General features: G+C 37.0%; 1 pseudogene; it reads left to right on the top strand.

The window, feature by feature from the left end:
* The first annotated feature begins 10,266 nt into the window (after window positions 1–10,266).
* On the top strand, window positions 10,267–10,965 carry LOC149197153 (sister chromatid cohesion protein PDS5 homolog C pseudogene; annotated as a pseudogene).
* Window positions 10,966–24,753: the final 13,788 nt, after the last annotated feature.

The raw sequence follows: 24,753 nt of genomic DNA, 5'->3' as shown, positions 1-24,753 counted from the left end.
TTGGAGATGCTCCATGTCTTCATGGTATTTTCTCACTTACACATGCATTTTCATGATTTTTGAACTAACATTTTGACTGTGAATTTGAAAAATAGAGTGATGGTGGCTGCGGAAATCGTTTATGGCTGTGGAAACTGTTTCTCGCTGCGGAAACTACTTCCAAATGTGGAAACTAGGACAACACCCACTTAGCTGAACAAATGTGGTTAGAAAAGAACTAACTGAGTGAAAATAGTTTTGAAAGGAACTTTTATTGATGAAATGAGTGGAATGGAATGAAAATGAAGCGGAGTGAAGTGAAGAGAAAATGTGAATGAGATGGAGATGAAGTGGAATGGCGAATGAGGTGGAGTGAAGATGGAAAGAGAAGGAGAGGAGATTTTTTTTTTGGAAAATATAGAGTGTCATGTGTCCTTGATTTTCACTCCATATTTTCTGTATAAGACTGCCAATCTATGATTGGTTTTCAGGTTTATACAATTTTTTTTTTTAACTGAAAGAATCAAAGGCTAGGCTGGTCGGGAAGAAGGATTATTCTCCACCAGCCTTATTGCAGAATTCTCTTGGAACATCTCGACACATTCTTCTTTTGAGAGTGGCTTATGATAAATTTTCAATCGGTGGCCATTCACAAGAAAATAAATCTGAAATTCATCAATGGTCTTGACTCTTACTACTCCATTATTAAAGACTTTGTCAATTTCATATGACCCAAGCCAATGGGTCTGAAATTTACCTTTAAAGTCTTTGAACTTGGAATCAAACAATAATGCCCAATCTCCCTCTTGAAACTTTCTCTCTTTGATGTATCTGTCATGCCATTTAGCTCTTTGATGTTGAACTTGATCAGTCTTTAAAATTGATTCTTATCTGATCTCATCTAGCTCATTCAGCTGCTCCATTCTGTGCTTTTGGGCTTCTGATAGATTCATCCCCAACTGGATTGTCATCTTGAAAGTCTTGAATTAAAACTCAATGGGGAGTAGGACTTCTTTCCCGTAAACAAGTTCATAGGAAGAATGTCCTGTTGTATTCCTCCATGTACTTTTGTAGGCCCATAAGGCTTCAGGAAGCCTTTCTGCCCAATATTTTCTGTGTAGATGAACAATTTTGGTGATGATGCTCTCAAGAACTTTGTTTATAGACTCCACTTGGCCATTTACTTGAGGATGGTAAGGAGTAGATTTTTTGTGCTTGATTTTGTATTCTTCCATCAGCTTCTCCATCAAGTTAGATGTAAATTGACTTCCCTAATCTGTTACAATTTCTCTTGGGACACCAAAACGAGTGAAAATATCCTCAAAAAGAAATTGAACAACTAAATTGTCAGTGGCAAAAGGCAATGCTTTAGCTTCTACCCATTTAGTGACATAATCAATGCATACCAATATATAATTTTTCTGTTTAGATGGTGGATTAATAGGTCCAATGAAATCTAAAACCCATTTTTCAAATGGTTCGATGGGTACCTGTGGTTGTAATGGAATTTCATTTGAAAGAGTTGGTCTCCCAACTCTTTGGCAACTGTCACAGCTTCTGACATATTGTTTTGCATCTTTGAAAAGGGAAGGCCAATAATATCCTAAAGAAAGGATTTTATAGGCCGTCCTTTTGTCAGCAAAGTGTCCACCGCATGGTTCATCATGACATACCTTGAGGATGTCAGGCATTTCATCTTCCCGAACACATCTTCTGATAACACAATCTAGCCCTGTTTTAAACAATTCATTAGAAATCCATGAATAACTTGAACTCTCCTGAATAATTCTTCTTTTTTCACCAGGAAATAAATGTAGAGGTAGCTTTCCTCTAACCAAATAGTTAGCAATATCTGCATACCAAGGAGTCTTAGTAGTTATTGCAAATAAATACTCAACTGGATACTTATCCTCTATAGGAGAATCTTCATTATTATTTTGGATTCTAGACAAGAAATCAGCTACTGTATTTTGTTTCCCTGGTCTATCCAGCACAGTAATATTGAATTCTTGTAAAAGTAAGAGCCATCTTGTAACTCTACCATTAGTAACAGGTTTATTCATGAGATATCTAATTGTAGAATGATCAGTATGGACAAACGTTTCATAGCCAGTTATATAGTGTCTAAATTTACCGATGGCATGAACAACAACTAAGAACTCTTTCTCAGTCATAGTATAATTTAACTTGGTGGGAGTAAAATTTTTACTGGTGTAGTAAATGGCATAAGGAACTAAATCCTTTTGTCCCAACACAGCTCCTAGAGCTGTATCTGAAGTATCTGTGGAAATATGGAAAGGAAGTTTCCAATTTGGCCCTCTCAAAATGGGTGCTTCAGATATTCTTGTTTTCAAAGTTTCTAATGCAGATTGACAACCAGGAACCCATTTGAATTCACGGTCTTTTGTAAGTAATTTGAAGAGTGGAGATGCTATTTTGGTGAAGTTTTCAATAAATCTTCTATAGTATCCAGTAAATCCAAGAAAACTTCTAACATCTTTTTGACGATTTGGAATAGGCAACTTGGAGATGACTTCAACTTTTGATCTATCAACTTTAATCCCATCCCCTGAAATATGAAACATCATAAAGCATTTTTCATGAATTAATGATAGGTTTATTTCTTTACATCTTATAAGGACTTTTTCCAAATTCTCTAATGCCTCTTCAAACGAATTACCATAAACTGTAAAATCATCCATATAAACCTCTACACAATCATGGATTAGATCGGAAACGATTCCTAGCACTGCCCTTTGAAATGTTGCGGGTGCATTACATAATCCAAAAGGAAGTACTCGATAAGAAAAAGTTCCCCATGGACAGGTAAATGTGGTCTTGTCCTGATCTTCAAGTGCTACCTGAATCTGATTACAGCCACTAAAACCATCCAAAAATGAAAAATACTTTTTGCCTGCTAAAGTATCTAATACCTGATCGATAAAGGGTAAAGGAAAGTGATCCTTCAAAGTTTCTTTGTTCAATTCCCTGTAATCAATGCATACCCTCCATTTACCATTCTTTTTAGGTACTATAACCAAAGGAGAAACCCATCGGCTATCTGAAATTGGATAAATGAAGTTTGCATTAAGTAGTTTTTGGAGCTCTTCTTTCACTATCTCCCTCAGGTTTGGATTCATCCTTCTCTGAGGTTGTCTGTTTGGTCTATTGTTTTCCTCAATGTAGATGTGATGAATGCAAGTCTTAGGGTCAATACCTTTCATATCAGTATATTCCCATGCAAATGCAGTAGAATGTTTTTGCAAGATATTGGTTAGTTCTTCTTGTTGTGATCTTTCCAAATTTTTGTTGATATTAAATGTTCTACCTGGAAAGATCTCAATGGCGGAACTACCAAAATCTTCCATAGAGAAAAGAGACATTTGTCTAGATGATAGATACCCAATGTCAGAATCTAACTGAAATTGTGTGTGGTCATATTCTGAAGATGTTTCAAAGTTTTCTAATGTGTTCAGAATTTGACTATCTTCACTAACTTTAGAAATGGTAAAGACAGGTTGTATAGCATCTTCATCATCAATCCACTCATTATCTCCTATTTCTGTAATTGCTTTTTCTGGAGGATACAGATTGAATTTCTTTGTCGAATTACCATCAGAAATATACATATCCCCAGACTTACAACTGATGAAAGCATCGACTGTGGCTAGCCAAGGTCTTCCTAAGATGAGAGGGTGTCCTCCTAAATTACTCTTGGGGGTTAAAATCATGAAATCTACTGGATATTCCCAAGAGTTTAAGGAGACTAAAATGTCTTCTAATACATCATCTGGTTTAATAATTGATCGATCTACAAGTTGCAGTAAAGTAGGTGTAAAAAGAAGATTAGGAAGTTTCAGTTGTTCCATAGTCTGTCTACTCATAATGTTGATAGCATCCCCTAAATCAATCAAAGTATTTGGAATTTCTACCCCATTGATATGTGTTTTGACAATTGGACTATAGGATCTACATACTTCTGCATAGTAATTTTTCACATCATGATGTCTGCAATTTTCCCTACCAGGTGGATTCTTCTTGTATCTCTAGGTTTTCTTCCTGGTCTTTTAAGTCTCAACTCCTTTATTGTCTTTGCTAGAATAGGAACCTCTCTAATGGCTTGTAACAAGGGAATCTTGATACAAACATTCTTCAATTCGTATAGAAAATCATAGTCACGCAACAAGATTTGTTTTTCTACCCATTTGTCAATTTGTAATCTTTCAGGAAAAGGAGGTGTGGATGAAGATGCAGGTTGCTCAACTATAGGAGTTTTGGGGGTTAGCTCTTTTTCTTTTTCTTTCTGAGCGTTTTGGTTTTGAAGAGATGCTTCAAAACCCTTATTGGCTTCAAGAGAATCTTCCTCAGAAATTCTTTGCTTTTGGGCATCTATAGAAGGTTTATCTAAAACTCTACCAGATCTGAGTTGTACATCATTGAGAGGAACAAACATATAGGTAGGAAATTGTTGAACTTCTACCATGTAAGAATTTTGAGGGTTTTTATTATTTGGGTTTGGCAATGGCTGGGAAGGAAGTTGATTTGACTTCTATTGGAATGGAAGCAAGAGTTGAGAATTTGGTTTCTGTTGAGATAGTTGTTGTTGTTGAAATGGCAATGAAAGTTGTGGATTTTGATTTGGAAGTTGTGGAGCTTGTTGGTTTTGAAAAGATGGAGGATATTGATAAAATTGAGCAAATCTCCCATAAGGATTTTGCATGCCTTGTACCCATGATTGAAAAGGATTTTCAGGTTGGGACCAAGGTTGTTGCCAAGGATTCCAATTTGGTGGGGTTTGAAAGTTCATAGAGTTATTAAACCCTTGGTTTTGTTGCCCCTGCCAAGATCTCCTTGCAACAAAACAGAGAGACTCAATTGTATTTGGATCTTCTTGGAAGACAACTTTGAGCCCAATAATTGAAGGACAATCCTTGGTCTCATGATTCTCTGAACAAATTGCACATGTTTCTACAACTTTTGCATCCAAGAGACATTCCGTAAGAGCATGTTTTTTTCTACATTTTGGGCAAAAGATGAATAAATCTTCAGCTTCTGCTTTCTGCTTATTGTGGATCTTAAGAGTGTCTAGTTGCTCACTAAGACTCCCTAAGATATCAGTTTTGAATTCATCAAGCATATTGCCAATCTCAGCCCTACTTACTGATCCAACTGCAGATTTGTTTGCTCTGATGAGAGAAGGATCTCTAGTCCCTTTTCCAGTTTTAGATTTTCCTCTTGAGAGATGGACACACAACTCTGCTATATCATGAAGTGGAAGTTGAGATATGTCTCCTTTTCCCATCATGTTCAAAATATCTATCCATTCATCTCTAATGGATTTTAATAGAAGGGCTTTCAAGGTTTCCTCATCCAAGTTACTCATTTTTGCTCTTTTCAGATTGTATTGGAATCTTTCAAGTAAATCCTCCAAGTTTTCATCTTCTCTTTGTACCATTTTAAATACTTCATCCTTGTGGTTGGTAGGCATACAATAGTCCATGTATCTATCCAGAAATGTTTGTTTCATATCATTCCAAGTCCTAATGGATTGAGTGAGTAATCCCATGAACCATTTCAAAGCAGCTCCTTTCAATGTTGAAGGAAACAGTTTGAGTTTTTGAGAGTCTTCTAGATAATCATAGGTTCGACACACGACCTCAAACTCAAATAGAAATGTTTCAGGATCTTCATTTCTTAACCCATCAAAGTTTGGGAGGACAAATGGTGAAATATTTTTCATTGTTGCTCGAGAATCCTCATCGACTATAGGAAATCCAAATGAGTTACCTCCATCCCTATTTCCCCCATTTTTACCTCTACCTCCTCCATTATTTCCACATCCCCCTCCTCTACCTCTACCTCTACCAATTCTGTTAACTCCCTCTCTTGTCATGGTAGTTTCCTCAGAGATTTCAGAGTCCTCTAGTTCCTCTACTAATGGCGAGCGAGGAGGAATTTCTCCCTCTTCTTCCTGAGGTGGTTCTACTTCTTCAATTAGAATGTGTCTCCCTGTAGAAGGAAAGAAATGATATTTTCCTAATTCAGATTCGATGGATGGTGTGGAAGAGTCTCCTAACTCAACTACTACTTCTTGAATTCCAGGAATCCTAGGGCTAGGAGTGTAGGTTGGAGATGATGGAGGTTTCTATTTTCTATTCCTTGAAGTAGATGGAGTTGTGAAAATCGAACTCTTGGCTCTAGCTAAAAACCATCCCCTAGAATCTCTTGCTCTATGCATATCATTTTTATTTTTCTTCAAGTCAGGCTAATAATTCTCTTTCTGATCTTCCAGGTCACTCTAGGTGCAAGAAGAGAGCATACTCAAGAAAATATTAAACCAATAACTTTCTCTTTTCCAATCATCAAGATCACGCTAAGTGCAAGAGGAGAGCATACTTTGAGAGGTTATCAATTTTCCTTCCTTGAATTTTTTTATTTATTTATATTTTTTTTAAGAAATTAGCTACCTAGTTTCACTTCCCCGCAGCGGCGCCAAAATGTTTGGTCAATTTAGTGTGTTCTAAATTGCTAATTAAAATGTCAATCCAGGATTCGTAAACTGACGAAGTGAAGTGTACTATATGTACAAGATAACCATTTTCTAAGTCTTTTGTCGTTTTTGAGATTTTTAGTTTGTTTTTGGATTTATCTTTTATGGATTCCCTAGTGTGTGATGGCGAAATTGAAAGTTAAGTATGGATGGTAATGGTGATTTCTACAGTGATTTTCCAAACTTAAAAGTGTTCAAAAAGAAAGCTCTAAACTAACTGTAATGAAATCAATTCTCAAGAGGAAGTAAATGTATCAAACAGTGAACTAATGATAATGGCCCAGTATCCTTAGTGCTATATGAAAAAGAAAGTAAAAACTAAACTTAAATCAACTCAAAGACTGAAAGCAAAGCAACTAAATCACACTACTTCAACCCCTGTTCTGATCCTTTACCCTTCAACTCAATCTACCTTATGGGAAGTAATCATAAACAAGCTGAGTAATGTGATATCTAAATTGCAAGAAATTAAATTGCATAAAAGGAAACTAATTACACTACTTCAACCCGTGTTCTGATCCTTTACCCCTCAACTCAATCTGCCTATAGGAAGTAATCATGAACAAGCTGAGCAATATGATATTTAAATTGCAAGAAAGCAAACTAAATCATACTACAATAAGTAATATTATGATTCCTTACTAATAGATTCACTTGACTATAGAAAGGAAATCATAAAGAGATGAGTAATATGATGTCTAAGTAGCAGAAAAATAAATAAGCAAAACACAACTTGAAAAATGATAGTGCTGGAAATAGACTTCAGGAAATGAAAATCAGCAGGAAGGACAAGATTATCTCATGTCAGTAGTTATCAAAAAAAATATGTAAATCTGCCCGGGCTACCTACAAAAAAACCTGTAAAAGAAGCACTGATCAGCTAACAGTAAGAAAAGAAACATAAAGGAAATATAGACAACAAATGATCATCAGAACAACACACTATATATACAAGCAATGATTAAAAAAACATTAAATGAAAGCAAGTAAGAGACTATACAAAGCTCTGGTGTACATGGGCCCTCTGCAACCTCAGCCAGTCAATCACTTAGTCACAAATCAGATTCAGAAAAACTGTCTTCTCATGTATTTAAAGCAAAGTGAAATGCAGTACAGTGGGTGACAACAGTCAAAATTACAATAAAAAAAGCTAATCTATTCAGCATATATCAACGCGTTGTTTATAAGAAAAAGATGTTGCAACTAATTCGTAGATTTATGCTGCTAAGAGACAGGTAAATCTCCTTGAGCCGAGATCTAGCGTGATGGTCATGAATTCATGGAGTGGTGGCTGATTGGTTCACTTCACGGGCTGCTCTACAGGTGTGCCAGTACCTCCGAAAACTAAGGATCGTGCCACACAAACCTTCACGTGGGAAAAACAGAGTCGTTCCACTGCAAAATTCCTCATTTGGCCCTTCCTTTGACCATCGTTGACCGCGACTATTTATGAGTGATTTGGCTGATCTGAGGGGACACACCCCATATACACGTCACGTGCAGCTTACCCATGTGGCTGGTTTCTCCATTGGACACCTGTAGCATAGCCTTTAACAATATGGCTGCGGAAACTTGGGCTCACTGTGGAAAGTGACAAGTTTCCGCAGCTGCTTGAACAAAAATCTAAATCAAACAACAGTCATAAACATAGTTAGGAAACCATTCCATAAGCTCTTTTTAGACTATTATGCAATGATTTGACAGCTTGGTGGATGAAGTAAATGGAAAAAGAAGGCTGAAAGGATATATAGGGAAGTGCAGGTTTGGGACTCAACAGTCCTGCCCCTTGATCCTCGTGGGTGCAGTGACGAGGGCGGGGGCTTAGCCCCAGGCCTACTCCCAAATGTACCATCATCATACTTTAACAAAAACTGTGAACATAGATTGTTAAGTGACATGGTGGTGGGGAGTGGTATGGCTTGTGGTTGCTTGGTGATTGGTTGCAGGTTTGAATCTAGTGGGTAGTTTGGCCCCTTAAAAAAAATTAACCTGTTGTTGGAGGCCATGTGGTAGCTTCCAATTGGCGCACGTGGCTCTCCACCACTGGCCTAATTATTACACAATCATCCACACATTCAGCCCAAATATCACTAAAAAATGGAACCCACATCCAATAGAATTGCAATTTTCCACACCAATCAAAAGTGGCCAAGTGGCAGCCTACCATTGGCCTAAAATGTCGAGTAACCTATCAATTCTGCAAAACCTTTACGTGTTCTACAATTCGATGACAACAAAATATTGGGAGCATACAATATCAGTTTTGTGTGAAACTAGTTGCGTTGGATTCAGGTCGTTGAAATATACGCACTCGTGCATGTTTTGAGAATTTTTGAATGCTTTGAATTTTGAGCACTAAACTAATCCCTTGGGTCACTTATTTAAGAAATAAGGAACCCATAAGCACCCTCTACACATTGTCATTCTAAGACAACTACCACACACACTTGGGATCAAATTTCATAATACTTGCTTCCAAAAATAACATGAATAAATTAGATGGAGATCCGTGGAGTGGGTTATCCAAAATAGAATGTTAGTTCTCTCTCATGGCATTACTAGTCACTTAGAGAAGCTAAAAGTAAAGGTCTTATATTTAAATGATGAACATTAACAATGATGATAGAGTTTGAAACCACAACTGTGACATCAAGTCCAAGCTACAAATTGATAGAATTTTAATCTTATTAGATTTGATCTAATTCGCTTGTACTAATGTACTAATTTGATCTAGTTGGCTTGTACTAATGTACTTCCTTAGCAAGCCCACTATAAAGTCCATAACGTGGCCATAGACTATAAAGCTTCCTTCGGTGCACTCTCATACTGTAGAACTCAACTGCAACAGGCTCAATCATGTGGTCACACTACAATTATAGCAAGAGGCTCAACCATGTGGTCACACTACAATTATAGCACACAGTTTGAGTTGATTGATTCACTTTCACATAATCAAGATACAAGTGGATTAGGTCTTGAGTGATGTTATAGGCAAAAATATTGGGCATTTCCAAGTAATAGATTTAAAAACCCTAGATTAGCAAAGCATTCTTAGGATGCATTTTATAATGGTTCATGCTCATAATGTATCTAATCAAACCTAATGACCTTAATGCTTCAACCTAGTTACGTTGTGAGAGATTTTTTCTCATACTAACCTCCTCATCCACGAGGGTCACTTAATCACCACTATATAAGAAAGAAATGGGAATAACAAAAGATCTAGTGTTTAGTTTCATATTCCCATATAATATATTTGAAGTGATAAAAAAAAATAAAAATAAAAACTCTAGATGTGTAGATAGATTGTAATAATAATCACATTGATGAATATTATATGTATTTCAGTTAATTATATAAATGTTACATTATATTTTATCATAATTTAATTTTATATATATATATATATATATATATATATATATATATCAATTAATCATAAATTATTAATATATATTAAATAATATTAACAAAACCGTATGTTTGGATAGCTTATCAGCGATAATCACATTAACGAATATCCTAAGTATACATTTATAAGGAAATATCATAGCTGTTACTAATTTTGGTATTACTAATGTGTAATTAACTGAGTTATTTTGAAATATTAGTATTTTTTTCGCTTTCCTAAGGACTAGAAAAATAAAGTGACGGATGCTCTCCCTCTCCCTCACCCTCACATTTGAGACAGTGAAGTATATACCCTAGTGGCTTTTTCACAGGGTTCTGAGGACAAAATGGGCAGTGCAAACGAAAACGAATTGCAGCTTACGATTTTAGCAGCTGGGCAGCAACTGCAAAATCCACAGCTGCTTGAAGTCTTAGACAAACTGGAGATCTCTTTATCTATGGTGAATCCATCGCCTCGTGAATCCATGATTGATGCAATGCGTCCATCAATCGATGCATTGGTGAATCCGCGGCTTGTCAGGAGCCGACACTGGGAAGTAAGGCTGCAGGTCCTCCATTGTCTCATACGCATCACAAATATAATGGCACCCAATGAGCCATTCGACAACGATGTCATGAAAGATATATTAGCTCTAGTTGTCGAAAGTTTTAAGGAGCTGGGGAACATGGACAGTCCCTCTTTTGCAATTAGAGTTTCCCTTCTCAAAACTGTTGCAGAGCTACAGTCATGCGTAATAATGTTGGACCTTGAATTGAAGGACCTCATTATTGAGATGATCGAACATTTTTTTCTGGCTGTCTCTCAAAATAGTTATTCTGCAGATGTACATGAGTCCATGCAAACAATTATGAGTCTGATTTTGGATGAAAGTGATGATATCTCGCCGGAACTAGTCTCTGTTTTACGCAAGAACTTGACAAGAGAAATGAAGGACTCTTCTCCGGATGCATATTCATTAGCGAGGAAGGTCGTTACATCTTGTGCTGAAAAGCTTAGACCATTTGATTTAAAAGTGGAGGAATGATGAATAATGTAAGTGGATGTCCTCTTCTCATGAAGATTCAGTAGACATAAACTAATTTCCCTTCCTTGAACAATGAACTAAACTTTGTCATCTGGACAACTTGTTTAAACTACTTTAACTGTTTGATTTGCTGCACTAATATAGATTATCGGTTTGGCACTAAATTTCCCATGAACTCTACAATTACTGAGCATTCTAGAATTTGTTTTTGAATGGATTTGTCAGAAGCATTAGGTTAGGTTAGATTGCACTAAAATAATTTTAAAATATTTTTGTTAGACTTTAGTCATATAGTATTGTGGGCACCATTTGCTATCGAAACAATGAAGTGCTCATTCAGATGTTCGTCATTTTTATCCATAGAGGAAAGTATGCGTTTTTATGAATCTCTAGAAGTCAGAGAAATTTTAAAGAACCTTTGAATACCACTACCCATTTATAACTTCGATACCAAACATAACTTTACTACAGTGTCTCGTATATTCCTTCTCTTTCACTAGTTTCATAGTTAGATTCCGCTATCGTTAACTTCGTATATCTTATGAGATTGTGTAGGATAAGTCTTCCCATATCATATCGAATTGACTTATCATCATAAATCGACTTCTCGATGAGATTAGGTTAAGCTTGTTCCATAAACTTATGATGAGATATTCATATTTAGATCCTAAATTTCCCAGTAGTCTTGTACAGGAGCATTCATTGTTACTCTTCCGAGAGGATTTTGGTTACACGCATTAGAGAAGAACACTTTAAAATCTTCTATTCAAAGTGAACACTTTTTGAAAATCTTCTATTCAATGGATCTCAAACCAAAGAATTATTAGTGCATATCTTTGTCACTTTTCTCTACGGTCAAATTAAGAATGGTTAAGGTATCAATTAACAAGTAATTAGAAGTATAATTAAATGTTGGTTAACGTATAATTAAGAATTTTCAAAAATAATTTTGAGGTTTGATGTAATTTTTCACCCATATATTATATCTTTAATTAATCACAAGGCATTTTCTCTGACGGTTTTGTATGTCTAAACACTATTCATTTCAGCCAATCAAAATCACTAGTTTTAGTCCTTCATCAAAAAAGAAACTTACAAGTTGGCTAACACTATTGCTTCTCACACAAGCTAGATGCTTATTATCCGAGTCCTCTATTCTTTACATGCTCCATTTTCTAACACTACTCAAACAACACTTCACTATTTGTGTGTCCTCTTTTCCTTACATGCTCCATTGTTGTTCCATGCTCCATTTTCTAAGGCTACTCAAACAACACTTCACTATTTATTCAATGCTCCACCAGGCCTTTGCTTCATAGCCCCCACGCTCTGTGGCTCAATCTGACAAGAAGTTGGCCACACCACATTTACACCATATCCGCAAATCACAAGCCCACAATTGCCTAATTACTTCTTTGATATTCAAGACCCTCCCTCCAGAACTCAACTATCATGGCCAAGATCCTTCACTCTAAAGACTATTGAATGCTCAAAATAACTCTGCATATCTTGGCAACAAACTAGAACAAGGCTCCAATGCTCTCATGGTGGAACGACACACTCTTCACCCCCAACCATTCAACGTTTTCTTGGGCTTCCAACGCAATACCTCTTCCCTACATTGTTATGCTCTACAATGTCATCACGTGTAAACATATAGAAGTGTTAACATATAGAAGTGTTAGGGATCTTGACTTTCTTAGATGATCATTGCATTTTTTTAGTGGTGGCCTCTACGAGGATCCTAGAACCACCCGATGGCTTTCCACATTTTGCAATTGCTCCCTACATAACCACTGTGTTGGAAATACTAAGAGGGGGGTGAATGAGTATTCCTTAGAAATTAACACTTTTAAATATTTTCAAAGCATTCGTTAATCTTCAATTATTATCAATGTTTATGATGTAATAACAATAAATAAAAGAACATAGTAGACACAAGAATTTTAGGTGGAAAAACCCCTCTAGGTCAAAAACCACCGAATGTTTTTCTAATAAAATCTTTAATCTTCAGCCCCAACTAAAATGAAAGCAACAACTTCCTAGAATTCTAAAAAAGAATTCTTCGCGAGCTCCCACTGGAAGGACGCCCCAACGCGGTGGTTTCTTGAGTAATCGTGAATGGATGGCCTCACATACTAGACCAACCTACCACCCTAAAGTGTTCACACGCTCCAACTTATAGGCGACTTCATTCACCAGCCTAGTACCTCCCTGCCACCCTATAATGACTCGAATGAGACAAGAGTGTGGATTATCGTACCAGGGACAACGATCCACGATACAATGTGATTTACAATGATTTTAACCAAACACCCAATCACACTATGACTTACAACCCAACCATGAGATCATCCCAATAGAGACTCTTATACCTCACAATAATGCCTTTTTGACTCTAGGCAGATTCACTCTTTTACAATAATGACTCTTCCAATGATGACACTTTTACAAATGACTCTTTTACAACTTTACAATGATGACTCTTGGCCTTGACACTTCTTCACAATATATGGATGGTTGTCATGTCTTCAAAGGATGTTCGCTAAAATGCTTCCTTTGATTTGATACTTCTGCTCTTGAATTCTTGCTTGGAGTTGTACTTGAATCTTCTTCTACTCGCATGCAAAATTTTCTTGGTGAAACCAATCCCAAAACACAACAAAATACCATTCAACTTACCTCTGTGGGCAAAACACATGTAAGTTCATAATAATGAATAAATACAAATTAAAATTACAATTTGTAACTGAAGTGTGCTCGTAACTTTTGTTTTTGACTTGTTGCAGCAATAGAAAAAGACTCCAACTCTTGATATAGGCCTCGAATCTATGCAAGATTATATCCAAAACTAATCTAAAGATATATACAATAAAAACTAATGACATACCCTAGACTTGTGATGGACCAAGTTCTAAGTACAACAACGGAGACCATTCTATCAGCTATGACAAGACAAGTAACATGAAATTACAACATCATATAGATTTAGTAGACATGGTGTAGCATCAAGAATATGTAGCATCAAATGTGTAGTATCAAGAATAGGACATCCGAAATGTGGTATCAAAACTAACTGTGATATATAGAGACATGTAGATATAAACGAGACCCTGTATGTACTTACATTGTCTTGCAAAAACTGTCCGAGATGATACTCATATTTCAAATGTAAACACTAATCATACATAGCTTGCAGTACGAGACTTACCCTTGACTCTTGATGTGTGGTCCTTATTGCAGTGATTCTTGAATGCATGATTTTTATTGCCTTCTATGAGCTCGATATTGAATATGTTGTATCTATGTATTTCGGATCTAGAGGGTCTAAAATTTTGTCTTGTGGTATCTCGTTGAGTCCTATTTCAAACCCCATAGGTTTGATCAAGATTTGACTCTTCGAGAAAGAGTTATGCCCAATCTCCCACGATGACCTCATTATAGACTCGTTCAGTAGAGCTAACTTGTACAAAGTGCCACATGTCACTGTTTTGAACTTCTGCCCTAAATATGCTACTCAACAAACTATAGTCCATCCTATATATATTACTACTTATGAGATTTGAAGCCAATGCTCAGAGAAAAAGTTATGACGATTTTCCCAATGTCACATGTTTGACATGGAATTCGGAAGCCTGCAAAAACCCTAACTTCCATAGATCATATCTCTAAAAATATAGCGGATGAAGATCTGAAATTTTCTCAAGAGCGTCATCAATATTTTGTCGCAAATGAGTTTTAATTTAAGCTTCCCATAAAAATAGTTATAGCGAAATTGTAAAGATGACTTGTTTGAAGCCACAAAATCCCTACTAGAGGAGGATATGAGGATCATAATTTAAATGAATGTCTTGAGTTGAGAGGGTCCTCTTGGAGAGATTCTAGGAGAAGGTGTTTTTTTAAATTGTTGACTATTTAACGACCACAACCAATTACAAGTGCCATGCTAGAAGCCCATAGCGTTTTAGCCCACTAACTCAGGTTAGTCACTTCAAACATGAATATCTCTCAAACCGTGAAGAATTAATTTGCGTGGCATATATCAGCAGAAACATCTCAATGAGTAGAATCGATCTAGAGGATCCTCAACTCACAATAGAGTAAGTTTTCAAGTCAAAATTCCGATGCAATATTGGGGTAGCCCTTGCTCCTGCTTGGGTTGACATCAATGACAACCAGCAACCAACAATCTCCCCCTTTGGCATTGATGGAAACACAAGTACTCCCCTAGTGATTATGACACCTTTTCCTATTATCTTCTCTCCCCCTTTCTCATCAATTGCAAAGGGTAACTCCCCCTAACAAAAATCCATCCTGCGAACCTATACACACCTCCACGCCCCCTTTCTACTCGAGTACATAAGAGAAAGAGTCTAGTGAAAACTTGGTAGAATCCCAAGCTTTTGGCAGAGATAATCAAATGCTTCATGAGGTAATGGCTTGGTAACAGGGAAAATTTTAAGAACCCCCCCTAAATTTATAAATATAATAAATGGGTGAATCTCCATGGTATATAGGAAAAATGGAAGGCGATTTTATCAATAATATAATATGTATATATAATTTTTTGGCGAATCTCTCACGAGGCATGGCGAATATTTTACTCAATTATAAAATCTTGTAAGATCGTGGCAAGTCTTTCACTAAATAATAAAACTTTGTAAAGTCCTAGTGAATCTTAGCATAGGCTACATGATGGTTTAATTCCCCCATTTAAATAGGCTACATTCCACGTGAATACCATGGGTCAATACCATGTGCCATTTTTGTTTTTATTAGTTCTAATATTAGGGTTAATAATGGTTTTTTGCATGGTATTAATAACAATCTAGTCAATGGTATTTGTCCCATAGTATTTTAGCCATAGGTTTCACCTAAATATAACCCATTTTTTTAGTGTTCGTAAATATAAGGTGACTTATGGAGTAAATATAAAAAAATGTTTTATTTGTTTACCATACCTCTCGTTTATTTATATTTTTATTAATTTACCATACCTCTTTTACAAATATGGTATTTTGCCCATAGGATTCACTTAAATAAAACCTCTCTCTTGAGCCTTCATAAATAGAACGAGGGTTATGGACTAAATATAAAAAGAGGTTTTATTTATTTATGATACGTCTAGTTTATTTATATTTTTATTTATTTACCATACTTTTTGAGTAAGTACAAAAAGACGTTTTATTTATTTACCATACCTCCACTTTACTTATATTTTTATTTGTTTACACCCTTACATGTATATAAGGTGACTTGTGGAGTAAATATAAAATTTATTTTATTTATTTACCATATCTCTCATTTATTTATATTTTTATTAATTTACCATACCTCTTTTATAAATATGGTATTTGGCCCATAGGATTCACTTAAATAAAACATGTTCTTGAAAATGGGCGAATGGATTCACTTAAATAAAACCTATTCTTGAAAATGGGCTAATGGAAGGTTGTAAGTCCTAATTTCAAGGGCTAAATTTACCTTTTTTACCCTCTCCCTTAAAATAAGGTGGGCTATTTGAGGTGATTTGTAAAAATGTACTATGATACAAAATATTCGCCCACTAAAAATTTAAAACCCCTTAATTTCGCCAAAGGGCGAACATTCACCCCTAAAATTATCCTTGCTTGGTAAAGATGTTAGTAATTTGTTCCTTTGTGCCAACATATTCAAGATTGATATTATTTTCAACAACCTCCTCTCTAACGAAATGATATTTAATGAGAATGTGCTTCCTTTTGGAATGCATCATAAGATTCTTGGAGATACTGATGGCATTGGTGTTATCACAAAAGATGGGAATAGGCTCATCGAAATTGACTTGAAGATCTTGCAAAGTTTACTTCATCCAAAGAACTTGAGTACAACACGTTGCTGCCATGACATATTCTTCTTATGTTGTGGATAACGAGATTGAACACTATTTTTCACTTAACCATGAAGCAAGACAACCACCTAGATAGAATGTTGTTCCACTGGTACTCTTATGATCATCAACACTTCTTGCCCAATCTGCATCTGTATAAGCTTCGATGACTAGATCGTTTTCCATGGGATACCGTAGACCATATTCCATTGTGCCCTTAAGATACCGAAGAATTATTTTGACAGAAATAATATGAGATTATTTTGGTGCTGCTTGGAATCTTGCTACTTGTCCAACTGCCTACATCACATTAGGTCGGGATTCTGTCCCATATAAGAGACTACGAATCATGGATCTATACAACCTTTACTACACATCCTTTGACAAATTTTCTAAGCTTAACTTGCAACATATTACCATGGGGGTAAGGACTCGCTTGTAATCTTCCATCTGGAATTTCTTGAGCATTTCTTTGATGTACTTGGTTTGATATATGAATATTCCTTTATCCTGCTAAGAAATCTATAGCCCTAAAAGGTATGTCAGTTCGCTAATCATAGACACTTCAAACTCACTTTACATTTTTGTGGTAGAGTCTTTACTTAATTTGTCTTCACTACTTTCGAAGATTATATCATCCACATATACTTTAATAATTGTTAGGCTATCTTGATCCACTTTCACATAAAGATTGTTGTGAACACTTCCCTTCTTGAATCCCTCCTGATGTAGATATTCGTCAAGATGAGCCTACCAAGCCCTAGGAGCATTCTTAAGACCATATAGAGCCTTCTTTAATCTGTAGACGTAGTCTTCTTTGTCAGAGAGCAGAAAACCATCAAGTTGCTCAATGTAAACTTCCTCCTTCATTTCAACATTTAGAAAAGATAAATTAACATCCATTTGGTAGACCTTCATTTTTCTCGAGCAAGCATAAGCGAGAAACATCCTGATAGCTTCCATTCTATCAATGGGAGAAAATGTTTCTTCAAAATTGATTCCTTCAACATGTGCATATCCTTTGCAGACTAATCTTGCCTTGTTCCTGATAACCTATAATCCTTTAAATTTTTTGCTCCCCCTCAACCTATAATGAAATTCCCATCTTGTTCAAACTACCTGCCTGTGAATCATAGACTTGTGCCATATACTATTGCATAGACTCTTCCTCTAGAAACATTAAGGAGTCACAAGATAGATTGTTCAAAATAGTGAGTCACCTAATGGGCCATCTTGACTTGAGTCATTATCTGAAGAAAGAGTGAATTCCTCATGACCTTTTTCTTTTACAAATCCTGAAAGAATAACTGTTGAAACATTGTTATCTTCTTTGTCTTTTTGTACCCATTTCCTTTTCCAGACGTTCTTATTCTCGGAATCTCAAGCAATGTGCCCATCCTTATGACACTTGAAGCATTCAATGTTGTCCATAGGTGATTCCATGTGATATCTACAACTACAAGTGCTATGGACATATTTATGTCATTTGAAACATTCAATGTTTGGCCCATCTAGCACATATTCTCTTCTCACAAGATCATTGTGGAACCTGTCTCGTGATCCTACAAACTTGCTTCCAAGGTTTTGCAAATAATTATTGTACATGTATATCAAAAACTTCACAATCCCTAGCCGTATGTCCATAGATAGTACATAAAAAACAATAACCATTAAATAAATATGCATACATGAATGATTCATTTGGTGCGCTGGTCCTTGATAGTTGTACCTGTCAATAAATTTACAATCCTTGGTCATATTTCCATTGTTTGTCCATGAAAAACAATAACCATTAAATAAACGAACATACCTGGAAGATTTTCATTCTTCTTTGGAGGCAGTGTTATAGTTTGTTGTGGTCCTTTGTTCTCGATTGCTTTGGTCCTGTTCTTTGGAGTTGTAATATTCTTCTTTGGCTTTTCACTTTGACCAACTTCCTTCTTAGAATCATCTTGTGAAGATGTGAATCTTGTACCTTCATCAATTGGAGCTTTACCATCTTTAATTGCCTTCATTTTTGCTTCTTCATCTATCTTATCTTGTAAGTGTTCTTTTTGCAACCCATTGAGTTTGTTGATCTCATCATGGGTTGCATCAATTTCTTCTTGATGTTGAGCAAGATCTTCTTGAAACCATTTTTTCAAGATATTCCTTCTTTTTTCTGCCTCCTCGACCTGTAGCTTGAGAAGAGTGGTCTTCTTTTTAGAATTGACAACTAGGGCCAAACTCCATTTGGGTCATCTTACTAATGGCAGATTATATTTTTCTTGGATCCCTCTCATCGAGAGGTGTAGGATTGATCTAAAGATCATCCAATTTCGACAACTATTCATGGAGATATGAATTTATTTATGTTATGGGACAATTTGTCGAGGTCGGCCAACAACCAAATTTCCCCCACTTTCGCTCAACATTTTAGTATAAATAGAGGTGCCTCGAAGGTCATTTGTACACACACTTATTGTGATCTCTTCCTCTCCACTTATCTTTGGTTCTGCTGGGAGGAGAGATCCCAAGAAGACAATGCTTCCCTAATGGAGAAGATGTCCTAAAACGTAGTAATGGAGATGATGCCCTAAAAAGTAGTCATGGTGAGGATGCCCTAGCTCAACGATGTCATGGTAGAAGGCATGCCCTAGATCTGAATGCTGCCATGGGAAGGTAGAGTCTTGGAGTGCCCTAGCCACAGTCAAGAGGGGCAGTAAAAGTGTAAGCCCTCAATGCAGCCAAGAAAAGGGTTTTCTATCTAAGGGAGTTTCAATGCTATCCAAGGAACCCTAAAGGAATCCCTAGCCACAGAAATTAGGAGGGCATTTGCAGCCCTATGGACATTGTTAAGAGGTATATTCCATGCCCTCGTCAACTATGCTAAAATAATCAAGGACACAATCAAGGGATGTCTTAACTTGTAAAAGACTTCGCTATCATGAGGAAGCCCTACTATCTAAAATGCTGATCTAAATCAAGGCAACCCTAAATGCTATTTTTAAAAGTTATTCTAGCGGCAATAGGAGGAGAGTCATAGTAGCCATTAAGGGAGAGGTATCACTGTTGTGAAAGGAAGGTATGATCGTAGTCATAGGAGGCCTATTTCAGTAGTCAAAAGAACCTCAACCACAATAAGAAAGAGACTAATCAACGTGTACATTTGAGAGTTGTTTCAGGGGTCAAATTAAAAGGCTAAACTACTTGCTAGTAGGAGGTTTGAGTGAGCTCTTGCTGGAAGGATATCAACCACTCTATAGGTTGGCATAATCATATTCTAAGGACTATTGTATTCCACTTGGATAATAAGTGATCATAGACATAGTTCATTAATTTCTTAGGGCTTGAAGGCTACTCTGAATTGTAATGAAAATGATATTTCCTTGGAGATCAATTGTAGTTAAATCTGGACATATTTTAAGGACTGTTAGGATAGTGCACTTTAGACCTGTTAACAGAGTCTAGGTGCTCTGCTAGGCTATAATCCATAGTAAGCAGCTAATACTGGTGAGTGTAGTGGGATGATGGTTGCAACATATTGGATGCCAACATATTGGATGCCATGGTCGATATAGCATGATGGGTACAGCATGATGGGTGTAGCATTGGGTGTAGCTCAGTGATGGGAGCAACACTTTGATGAGAGCAACTCAATGATTGAGTGGAGCACAGTGACAGGAGCAACATGATGATAAGGTGCAATAGTATGATGTGTGCGGCATGGTGATGGAGTCACCTTGGATCAGTGAAAGTAGTACGACTTGTACTTAGCTCAAATCGGCTACCTTATATGTTATCTTCTTAGAGAAGATCTCTGCTCTTATTTAGATAACTCAAAGGATTGACTTTTGATGTATATGTAATATCCCTCTCTCTGCTGAACTATTGAAGAACATGTAAGAAGAATTGATCAAGGGTTCCCCACATTGGGGTTTGTCCCTTGCTAGCACCATATATTGTGTCCTCTTATCTTGGCTTGTCTTCTGTGATTTATATTTATGTTTTATCTGTAGTTTACTTTAATGTTGATGTGATTGCTAATCCAGAAAAGATATTGAGATAACTGTTAAAATTGAAATAAATTTCTCTAGCATAGAACATACCTATACTTAACATGGAATCAGAGATGAGGTGAAGACAAAGCCCAAGTATGAGCGAAAGAGCAATCACCAAAGACAGTTTGGAAAGGACAAAAGGATCAATGAATTCCTCATCCCTCTTCAAATTCACCAAGGGTTACGTCAAAGTAGAGAATATTATCATAATGGAGCAGTGGAAGTTTCTGATGGCATAAAGATCACTTCAATTGGAAGTTTAGATCCAAGGGTGGAAAGAAAGGTAAATGCCTTATTTGTAATAAGTTCAACCATTATGTGAAGCAGTGTCTGAATGTTAGGGACACATCACTTGATGATGATAACAATCATTCCAGGGACATCTTTAATGATTGGAGCAATGACAGGTAAGGAAAGTCATCAAGGAAATAACTGACTCTTCAAAGAAAGCAAGGAACCCTAGGTATGAAGAATCTAATGTTGTTTCTGATAAGATAAAAATTCATTATCTTGTATTGGTCCTCTCCTTTAGACTCTTTGGGAATCTGGCTTCTTGATTGTAGTGCTTCAAGGCACTTCATCAAATAGAAGGGTGCTCTCTCTAAACTGGTAGAGATGGAAACAATCGTAGGATTATACTTGGAGTCAAGGCCACCTATCCCAAAAAGGGTGTAGGGAATGCTACCCCTCAAGTGAATGAGGGTCACTCGATTCATTTACATAATATCTTTTATGTACCTGATTGCAAGAAGAACCTAGTGTCCATTTCAAGAATGGAATTCAAATGTTTCAGGGTGGCATTCATCGATGGAAAGGTATGTGTTTGAAGATGAAATTTTCAAAGATGCTTTTGAGTTAACGATTGGAAATTTGTATCAAGTTACAAGATGGTCCATTAGGGATCATGTGAGTTGTCACATCTATAGAACTAGAGTTCTACTTATTATGGGGTCCTACCCGATGTGAGTCAGATGGTGACACAGATGCATGAATTCAAGAAGAACATGATGGTACATGTCTGAGATGTTTTGAAGGAAAATCCTATAAGGGGACCATTCCCCTAATGTAGAAGGTCCATAGGTTTGGAACAACCCAAGGAGTTTTGAGATTCATGCTTAGGAGTCTGATGTATACAGGTGGAAGAAAGCCCTCTATGGCTTGAGGAAAAACACCCCGGGCATAGTATGAGAGGATTGATATCTGTCTGATAAAGTTGAGATTCAATAGGAGTGAAGTCGATATAAACCTTTGCTTCAATTTTGTGGATGATAGACCTCTCATACCAACACCTTCTGAGGATGACCTCTTTTTAACAAGTGCAAACCCTCTCATTTGTAGAAGGAAGAGGGAGTTGGATTCTAGATTTTCAATGGTAAACTACAAACCCGTCACTACCTCAATGGAGATTAACTTTCAGAAACTATGCAATAGTAATGGCATACTAGATTTGGTAAATGCCTCTGGGTTTCATAAACGCATTCACGTTGATGTTCTTGGTGAGCTTCTGTCCCGACATATGTTTTTTAGTTATCATGATGAGCTCATATATGGTTGAGCCTCACTGTATCGGTGCCAAGAATCTTCTGACATATCTTCGAGGCACAATCTCTCATGGATTGAGATACACTTCCAGAAATGTGAAGCTACATGATTATTCAAATTCTGACTAGGTAGGCAGTGTGGTGGATCGCAAGAGCACTTCTAAGTGCTGGTTCTCTTTGGGTTCTGCTTCGATATCCTAGATGAGAAGGAAGAAGAAGACAGTTGCTTTGAGCATCACTGATACCAAATACATATGAGTATGATCTTGTGTTACGTTGTGTTGTTATGGAAGCTATTCAATGAGATGTTTGTACACATGATGAATACCACTGTGATTCCCTGTCACAACCACTGAGGGATTCAATTGATGAGGAATCTTATATTCAATGATTGCTCTAGCGGATAGACATCAGATACTACCTTATCTGGGATATGGTAAGTTGATGAGCGAGCAACCTCCATCACATTGAGACTGATGTACAGGTCATAGACATGTTGTCAAAGCCTAGGGGAAAGGTCAAATCTGTGACTTTCCTAAATGACTTGGATTCGTTGAGAGACCTTCGTATAAGGGTCCTGCATGTTGCATGCATTGAGCTCTATGAGCTCTGGGGGACTTGGGGTAATTACTGGAGCAACACACGACCATAGGGTGACTCACCCTCCCCTAAAGGTGCACTATGTATAGGGTGAATAGCTCAGCCTACCCTTGTGATACCTTGAGGTGATTTTGGGACAGGATGATTAATTCTCCTATGGAACAGGATGATTAGCTCTCCTATGGGCAGGGATTATTAGTTCTCCTTTGGCGATTTTGGGACATGGTGATTCATTCTCCTGTGGACAGGATGATTAGTTCTCTTATTCAGGCATCCTACCTATGAAGTCTAGGACTCATGGGAAGTACCTCTCATCTGATAAATGAGTAGGGAAATGGGGTTAGGGACCATTAGTAGTACTATCGATAAAAACATCGTTGTATCTATCGTACTCCCTATGCTAGGATGACCTCCATTGATCTGGGATCAGTATGAGTGGTTTGAGACACTCTCTTGTGATATTGATCTGGGATCAAATAAAACTGACTTCAGTCCGTAAGAATGATATGACACACTCTCTTTAGATGAAACTGACTTCGGGTCAGTAGAGAATGCTATGAGACATTCTTGATCAATTATTCTTCTTCATGGTTCAGCAGAGTAGAGCAAAACTAAGCGGACTAGTCCAAACTAGAGCTTAGTAGACTAGAGCAGATCAAAGCTTAGCAGACCAGAGCTTAGCAGAGAAAAGCAGAGCATAGCCCAGCAGAGTAGAGTAGAGTAGTGTAGGGCACTGATGCCAAAGTTAGGAGAGTCGGACATATGGATCAGCGGATGGAGTTCTCCCTAGTTGAGAGGGAGTGTTAAAATTAGAAACTAGGGAAAAACTCCATGTGGGTCATCTTATTAATGGAAACTGATATTTTTCTTAGATCCCTCTCATCGAGAGGTGTAGGATTGATCGAAAGATCATACGATTTCGACAAGTATTCATGGAGATATGAATTTATTTATGTTATGGGAAAATTCATCAAGGTCAGCCAGCAACCAAATTTCCCCCACTTCTGCTCAACGTTTTAGTATAAATAGAGGTTCCTTGAAGGTCATTTGTACACACACTTCTTGTGATCTCTTCCTCTCCACTTGTCTTGAGTTTTTCTGGGAGGAGAGATCCCAAGAAGACAATGTTGGCCTAATGGAGAAGATACCCTAAAATGCAGTAATGGAGATTATGCCCTAAAAATAAGTCATGGAGAGGATGCCCTAGCTCAATGATGTCATGGAAGAAGGCATGCCCTAGATATAAACGCTGCCATGGGAAGGTAGAGTCTTAGAGTTCCCTAGCCACAGTCAAGAGGGGAAGTAAAAGTGTAAGCCCTCAAAGCAACCAAGAAAAGGCTCTTCTACCTAAGGGAGTTTCAACACTATCCAAGGAACCCTAAAGGAAGCCCTAGCCATAGAAATTAGGAGGACGTTTCTAGCCCTATGGACATTGTTAAGAGGGATATTCCATGCCCTCATCCACTATGCTAAAAGGATCAAGGATGCAGTCAAAGGAGGTCTTAACTTGTAAAAGACTTCGCTGTCATGAGGAAGCTATACTTCCTAAACTACTGATCTAAATCAAGACAACCCTAAAATTTGTCTTTAAAACATGTTCTAGCAGTAGTAAGAGGAGAGTCCCAGCAAAAATTAAGGGAGAGGTATAGTTGTTGTGAAAGGAAGGTATGATCGTAGTAATAGGAGGCCTATTTCAATAGTCAAAAGAACCTCAACCACAACAAGAAAGAGACTGCTC

Source organism: Pinus tabuliformis, chromosome 2_2 (assembly GCF_031772625.1).
Source record: "Pinus tabuliformis cultivar Carrire ecotype Pingquan chromosome 2_2, CPIR1, whole genome shotgun sequence".
NCBI lineage: Eukaryota > Viridiplantae > Streptophyta > Pinopsida > Pinales > Pinaceae > Pinus > Pinus tabuliformis.
Note: the sequence above shows the minus strand (reverse complement) of the source record. Positions and strands in the feature narration are given on the sequence as shown.